This window comes from Scylla paramamosain, chromosome 15 (assembly GCF_035594125.1).
Source record: "Scylla paramamosain isolate STU-SP2022 chromosome 15, ASM3559412v1, whole genome shotgun sequence".
In the NCBI taxonomy this organism is placed as follows: Eukaryota; Metazoa; Arthropoda; class Malacostraca; order Decapoda; family Portunidae; genus Scylla; species Scylla paramamosain.
Window position 1 is genome coordinate 14717676 of NC_087165.1, and position 8336 is coordinate 14726011.

At 48.7% G+C, this 8336-nt stretch overlaps 1 long non-coding RNA gene across 1 annotated transcript in view; it reads right to left on the minus strand.

Moving 5' to 3' along the window:
- Positions 1–3975: 3975 nt before the first annotated feature.
- The window catches only part of LOC135107495 (uncharacterized), a 37593-nt gene continuing 33232 nt past the window's right edge, over positions 3976–8336 (minus strand). Inside the window, exon 3 of the long non-coding RNA XR_010271792.1 lies at positions 3976–4277. This is a non-coding gene — a long non-coding RNA (uncharacterized LOC135107495). The remainder of the gene's footprint in view (positions 4278–8336) is intronic.

Sequence of the window (8336 nt, forward strand, 5' to 3'; positions counted from 1 at the left end):
CTCTCTCTCTCTCTCTCTCTCTCTCTCTCTCTCTCTCTCTCTCTCTCTCTCTCTCTCTCTCTCTCCACACGGTATGCAAATGTTCGCGCAACTTTCCAAGAGTTGGTAAAAATAGTTACACGGCCGGCATAGATAATACCAACATCGGGCCAAATACATTCTCCTTCCCCCCCCTCTCTCTCTCTCTCTCTCTCTCTCTCTCTCTCTCTCTCTCTCTCTCTCTCTCTCTCTCTCTCTCTCTCTCAAATAAATAAATAAATAAATAAATAAAAAATCACAGCATGAGGAGGATGCTCAAGGAAACAACGCTTCAAAAAAAACCCGGGAGCCGAAGTCGTGTCAGGCGAGTCAAGAGAGCAGCAGCAGCAGCAGCAGCAGCATGGAGGCAGCGGGAAGGCAGGAGCCAGCCCGCCACGTCGGCAGGTTGATTGCGCCGCTGAGCCTCGCCGCGTTACCATCTTAAAACTCAGGGTGGAAGAAAGCGTCGCTTCACTTCCTGTGTGTGTGTGTGTGTGTGTGTGTGTGTGTGTTCTTGTTTGCGTGTGGGGCCCCGGGACGCTGACTCACTCGCGTGCATCCCTAACAAGAAGTCTGGTGTGCGTACGTAACGTGATGGGATCCGGAATGGCGTACGTGGCGGTGGTTCCTTAGCTCAAATTACGAGTTAAGTGGTCCGCGGCGAAATAGAGTTGCAGTGAGGTGGTGGTGGTGGTGGTGGTGGAGCGGGGTTGTTGTGCAAGTGTCCCTTGTGACCCCGCGTCCCGAGCCAAGCCCTCCCTGCAAGGAACTCCCCTCCTCTCGCGCAGAGAGAAATTCAAAGCATCTTCCAGATCTCAGGAGCAGGGAAATGCGCCTCACAGCCTTGCGGGATGCGAGTGGCCGACATGTTTGCCTTTGCCTTCAACAGTCCACAATACACAACTTGCGTAAGGTCGGCGCGAGCCCCGGCAAACGCTGCCAGCGGCGCGATGACTCGGATCCAGCCAACCAAACGGCCACCCACCCACCCAGCCCCTTGAGCCTTGCATGTGGTGCTATAACGGGGCCAAGATAACACTTCTTCTTTAACCACAACCACAAGGCCATTAGTTTTGAACATGAAGCGGCAACAGTCACCGGGGCGTAGAAGTGATGGTTGTGGTGATGGCGCTGAGTATAATGTTAGCTAATGCCTTTCACATCACCTCTATCAAAAATTACACACGGGTCGGCACGTCAAAGCTCTTTTATCCAGCCCTTTTATCAGTCCCCTAGCATTCTCCCTCCACGACCTTTGTGTGTGTGTGTGTGTGTGTGTGAGCGCAGAGGAGTGTGGCAACCCTTCCTCCCAGCACCAACAAGTCATCGGCCTCACCCAACAGGACCGTTCCCTCCATGGTTCCCTCCCTCTCTTCCTCCCTCCCTCACTCTCTTCCTCGACGCCAGCAAGCCCGAGGCAGCTGAAGCACCGGGTTTGGCCAGGTCACGGCGTAAGCGCGCTCGCACACACACACACACACACACACACACACACACACACACACACACACACACACTGATGCGCATGAAAATACATAATGAGCATTACAAGTAGCTATTAAAGAGATGAGTAAAAAAATAAAGTCAGATAACATATGGCCATAGAAAGACAGAAGATGATAAATAAGAGTAGTAATAATGATAAAATTCAATATATAAATAACACGATATTACAAATTTAGCTTCCAGTGTTCGAACGTGCAAATTTTAACATGACTGAAAGACGCCAGAGAGAGAGAGAGAGAGAGAGAGAGAGAGAGAGAGAGAGAGAGAGAGAGAGAGAGAGAGTGTGTGTGTGTGTGTGTGTGTGTGTGTGTGTGTGTGTGTGTGTGTGTGTGTGTGTGTGTAGGCAGCAAATACTAGGACGGATGGGGAAGAGGAACGGGATGAGAGAGAGAGAGAGAGAGAGAGAGAGAGAGAGAGAGAGAGAGAGAGAGAGAGAGAGAGAGAGAGAGAGAGAGAGAGAGAGAGAGAGAGAGAGAGAGAGAGAGAGAGAGAGAGAGAGAGAGAGAGAGAGAGAGAGAGAGAGAGAGAGAGAGAGAGAGAGAGAGAGAGGATAGCAGCGTAGCATGGGGTTCAATGACCACCAGCTGGCCAAACAAGGTGGTGTGGCCCGCGCGCTGTCTAATAAAACAGTTAGATGTGGGATAATTGGCGAGACAGGTAGATGGCCCACGTGAAGCGGGACTGCCACTACTGCTGGGGGAGGCGCAGGAGGGGAAATGACAAGCTTGAGACGTTCGCTGGCTACTGATACCAAGAGTTTTTACGGTTTGTCGTTATTGCTGATGGCGATGATGTTTTATTGTTGTTCATCCTGCTACTGCTACTGGGCTTTCTGCTGCCACCCCCACGTGTTCCTCGTCTACCGGCACTGCTACTACTGCTACTACTACTACTACTACTACTACTACTACTACTACTAATAATAATAATAATAATAATAATAATAATAATAATAATAATAATAGGATATATTAGTAGTATGTCATGGTAGTAGTAGTAGTAGTAGTAGTAGTAGTAGTAGTAGTAGTAGTAGTAGTAGTAGTAATGCAATCCACCTAAGCCCCACTAGAGGAAGGAAGGAAGGAAGAACAAAGAAACCTTTTTGCCTTACCACAGCAAGCTCAGCGTAACACACACACACACACACACACACACACCTCTATACCTCCCACTCTCGCTCCACCGCGTCCCTCCCCCTAACGCCCCCCTCCAACCACCATCACCATGTTCCCCCCATCCCCACTCCCTCCACCCGCCCCTCGGCATCCGGACCCAGACACGTGGCTGCACCGACAACCACTCACCCTCCAGCCCCCGCACTCCACTACTACTACGCCACTGTCAACGCCTCCACCTTGTGCCTTCACCTGTGGTACTCCAACCTTCCCCCTTACAGCTCTCTCCCTCTGAACCACCATCGCTACTACCGTCATCATCACCACCATTACCACTACCATCACCACCACCACCATCGCCACGCCCCTTTCCCATCTTAGCCGTAATCATTTCTTCACTTCCTCCTCTTCCTCCTCCTCCTCTTCCTTCTTCTCTTACTTCCTTCTTAGTTACGTCTTCCCCTCCTCTTCTTTGCCTTCCTCTCCCCACCTTCTCTTACAGTAATTATTTATCCTTCCCACTCTTCCTTCTGTCCATCTTTTCCCTCTTTTCTTCCCATCCTTACCCTCTTCATTTCATCTCCCTGCACCGTTTCCGTCCCTCCTTCCTCTCCCTTAAAATCCCTCCCCCCTTCTCCCTTGACCAGTTCCTTCCTCCACCCTTGACTTCTTTTCCTATCCTATCCTGCATTCTTCATTTTCCAACTTTTCCCTTCACCTTCCTTCCATTTCCTTATTCCCTACTCACTCTCACACACACACATATACACACACTTTCCCGCCCGTTCCCTTCTATCACAGTCCCCTTCGTCCACCTCTTACCTTCCCTGCCCTCCTCCCTTTCCTCCTCACGCTTCCCCTCCTGCACACGCTCTTTCCTCCCCCCTCGTCATAGCCACGCCCCCTACAGTTTCGGGAATGGGCGAGGTAGAATGATTAGCCTCGTGGCGTGTAAACCTCTGCCTGGTGACGGGACGGCCAACAGGACAAAGGGCTCTCCCACCCAGCGGCGTCACGTCCATGAGAGAGAGAGAGAGAGAGAGAGAGAGAGAGAGAGAGAGAGAGAATCAGTCACTTATTCATAGGCACTCAAATATTCGTACTCCAGAAGGCGGTGAGAACAAGAGTAAGTAAAACAGTGTACAGGGAAGCGAGGTGAGGAAAGGAAGTGAGTCGACAGGTATGTTTGAGCAATGGCGTGTACATATGAGAGGAAAGAGACCACACGGGGATGGGGGACCGAAGGGGGCGGAGAGGTGAGAGGTACTATCCAGGTGTGAGAGAAGCGATATGACAGGTGTACTCGTAATTGCGATAGAGAAGGGAGGTGAGAGCGACAGGTGTGACGGGCCGGGGGTGGGGTGAGATGAGGGTAACAGGTGAGTGAAGGTAACAGGTGAGTGAAGGTAACAGGTGATTTCGCAAAGGAGACACGAGGGAACACAAAGAAGGAATTAGAGGTAGCAACAGATCTCTTGGCCCTTGCAAGGCTATCTATATTTAGCTATGCACTGTTTCATATTAAGTAAGGGAAGTATGTAATATAAGATAAGGAAGGTAGGGCAGTATAGTATATGGGACGTGTGTAAAAGTAAACAGCCTCCTTACCTGTTTTTCTCCAGCTCATTATGTGTCGTCCTGAAATTAATAAAGAATACATAATTTAGTATAGGCATCACTACGCACAATAAATAATAATAATAATAATAATAATAATAATAATAATAATAATATGCATCACTCACCATATAATTATATTCTATACATCATCATTAACAACACTTTCACGTAAACGTACATATTATATACATACATAATATATACATAAATACATACAATGAACATCGTGTGTGTTAGAGAGAGAGAGAGAGAGAGAGAGAGAGAGAGAGAGAGAGAGAGAGAGAGAGAGAGAGAGAGAGAGAGAGAGAGAGAGAGAGAGAGAGGGGGGGGGAGGCGGGGAGGAGGAGGAGGAAGGGGGAGGGAGGATCGGAGGGCATAATCGAAACCCACGCAAACTTCCCCTTTCTATCCTTCCTTCCTCCTCCTCCTCCTCCTCCTCCTCCTCCTCCTCCTCCTCCTCCTCCCCTGCCCTCCCCTCCCCTCCCCTTCCCTCCCTCTCCTTCACCCCCCCACAACAATAACCAGCGTCGGGAACAAAGATCCATCCAACGCCCCTCCTCCTTACCCCCCCCACCACAGCCACTATACCCCCTTCCCCCTCCCCACACGAGCGTAATGCACTCCACGCTCCTCCCCTCCCTCCCTCTCCCCATCACTCCCCCACTCCACCTCACTATGACATGCATTCCTTCACTTCTTCCCCGATTCGTTATTATCCTCCTTTCTTCCTTCATTCCTCTTCATTTTGTCATGCATTCTTCCATATTTTCTCCCTTCCTCTTCATTCTTCTCCCTCCTCTTCCACATTCTGATAAATATAGGCTTAGCGAGGCCTCCCACAGTCACCCAAGCTAATGTTTGAAGGAAAGTGAGGGAAAGAGGGAGAGGAAATAAGGGAGAAGCTGTGGGGAAAGAGGGGGTGAGTAAAGGAGGGAGGGGTGAGCGGTAACAGCGGGCAGAGGATAAGGATTAAGCCAAAAGTCTCTCTCTCTCTCTCTCTCTCTCTCTCTCTCTCTCTCTCTCTCTCTCTCTCTCTCTCTCTCTCTCTCTCTCTCTCTTAACGCGTGTCATATATATATATATATATATAGAGAGAGAGAGAGAGAGAGAGAGAGAGAGAGAGAGAGAGAGAGAGAGAGAGAGAGAGAGAGAGAGAGAGAGAGAGAGAGAGAGAGAGAGAGACTAGAGGGAAACATACAGAAGGAAAAAAATTATTCATTATCACCATCACCACCACTAGCACTGTCACCACCACCCTCACCACCACCATCACTACCACCACCACAATCACAACCATTAACTGCTATACATTAGGCATATCATTACTAAATAACGCTAGTGTGTGTGTGTGTGTGTGTGTGTGTGTGTGTGTGTGTGTGTGTGTGTGTGTAAATGTGTGCGTGAGTGTACTGGTATGGCGTGCGTGCATCAATGAGGGGAAGAGGAAGGGGAGAGGGGAAAGAGGAGAGGAAAGGGGAAAAGGGAAGAGGGGGAGAGGGGTTGAGGAGGGGGAAGGGAGATGGGGAGAGAAGAAGGGAAGAAGGAGAAAGAAAAGGAAATGGAAGAATGAGAAGGGACAAAGGACGTAACGAGAGAGAGAGAGAGAGAGAGAGAGAGAGAGAGAGAGAGAGAGAGAGAGAGAGAGAGAGAGAGAGAGAGAGAGAGAGAGAGAGTCTTCCTAGAACTGAAAGGGTTACTCTATCTATTATTTCTATCATTCTTGGCTGGCTTACTGACTGCCTTGTTGGTTGGCTATGTAGCTCTGACTCAGCAAATTTACGTAACTAACTAACCAGCTATTTATCTCAACAACCAATTGCGTAACCAAAGCAATTAATACTTAGTGTATACAAATGTCATTAAACTTAAACTAATTACGGCCGGTCCTGCTGACTGACTGACTGACTGACTAAGTGACTGATTAGCTCACTTTCCAACCATGATGACTGGCTGGTTGACTGATGAGATGACCCTTTATTTAAGGTGAATGCGTGGAGACCGACTGATTCGTTATCTTCACTAAAATCGCTGACTGTCTGGCTGACTGACTAATAAATTCATTCATAACTACGATGATTCCCTAACAGATTTACTGACTTACTGATTGACTGACTGACTGACAGATTAACCCGCTATTCTGGCAAACTCTCGTCTCATGATGACTCACCACCACACAGGAGACCAGCTGACTGACTGACTGGTTAACTGAACATGTAAATCCTTTGTTTGCCTTGTTTACCGTCTGACTGATTCACTGACTAACCGCGCGACCACGGAAAGTTAACTGGCAACATATTACCGGCTTCACAGGGCTGCTGATAGTCACTTGTAGGCATATTCTTACAGCTTCTCTTCTTTCCTTCTGTTCTTATTTTCACTACTTTTAACAGCTGGGTGACTGAGTGGCATGGTTAACTGAAAAACTAGGTAACTATTGAACAATTTAACTATACAAACCTAATGACTGAATGACTGAAAGGCTTGAATCAATCCCACTAATCACAAGCCATACTGATTTAATGGCTGGCTGACATGGAGTGTTGTTGATGTACTGGTGCCCCGACTGTTTTGCTGACTGGCTGACTGGCCGCCACGCTTCCCCTGGGCCTACACCGCGTGCACCACGGATCGATACCCGCCCAGCCAAGCCTAACTCAATCAATATTCAGCTGCCCTCTCCCTCTCCCTCTGCCTCCCCTCACCATCACCCTCCTCTCCTCTACTCTCCTCTTCTCTTTCTCCTCTGTTCCCATACAATCCCATTCACTCCTCTTACTCACTCGCTCGGTTATTGACTCTCTCTCTCTCTCCTTCCTTATTTCCCTTTCCTCCCTCCCTCTTCTTTTCCCTCCCCTTCTTCAATAAACAAAAAAGTACAAGCTGTATACATATCCTCCTCCTCCTCCTCCTCCTCCTCCTCCTCCTCCTCCTCCTCCTCCTCCTCCTCCTCCTCCTTCTTCTCCTCCTCCTCCTCCTCTTCCTAATGACTAAACGCGACAAGCAAACATGACTATGATGACACGTGAGTTATTCCTAGAGAGAGAGAGAGAGAGAGAGAGAGAGAGAGAGAGAGAGAGAGAGTAGGAGGAGGACCAAGGAAAACTACTGGTGTCCGAAGTGCGCGTTGGTTGGTTGGGTAATCGATGCTTTGGCTTTCCCATGCTGGCTAAAAAGATCGATACACACAATTCAAAACTTTCTCTTGTTTTGTACCACCGCCATCACCACACACACACACATACACACACACACACACACACTCTCTCTCTCTCTCTCTCTCTCTCTCTCTCTCTCTCTCTCTCTCTCTCTCTCTCTCTCTCTCTCTCTCTCTCTCTCTCTTCGTTAATCTGATTGGCTGCAAACACTCCAATCAGTTTTACCAACCATTCAGATACGCCTCTTTATCACCACCATCATCACCATCACCATCAGAGCCCTTTCTTCCTTACCTTCAGCATCACCAAAATTAACATCACTATCATCTTCATATGTTGCGCTTTCTTACTCTCATCATCATCATCATCATCATCTCTTGCCCTTTCTTACCTCCACTCTTCCACCTCCACCACCACCAACTTATCACTATCCTTAGTAAATCAAAGCGTTCACAGCAGCGAATTCCACTAATATCCTTTGTGTGTGTGTGTGTGTGTGTGTGTGTGTGTGTGTGTGTGTGTGTGTGTGTGTGTGTGTGTGTGTGTGTGTGTGTGTGTGTGTGTAGGAAAATCCCACAGCGACATGTGTTTATGCATGCGTACGTTCGTGTGTGTGTGTGTGTGTGTGTGTGTGTGTGTGTGTGTGTGTGTGTGTGTGTGTGTGTGTGTGTGTGTCTACAGTCGTGTCAGAGGCAAATAAACCTAGTACCTAAACACACACACACACACACACACACACACACACACACACACACACACACACACACACACACACACACACACACACACACACACACACGGCCCCAAGTTCAAAGCTCTTCTTGTATGCGTTGACTTCACCCTTCCACTGCCGCTCCCTCTCCCTCTCCCAGCTCTCCCTTTCCTCTCCCCCTGTGTACTGACGCCGAGACCTTCCCTCCTC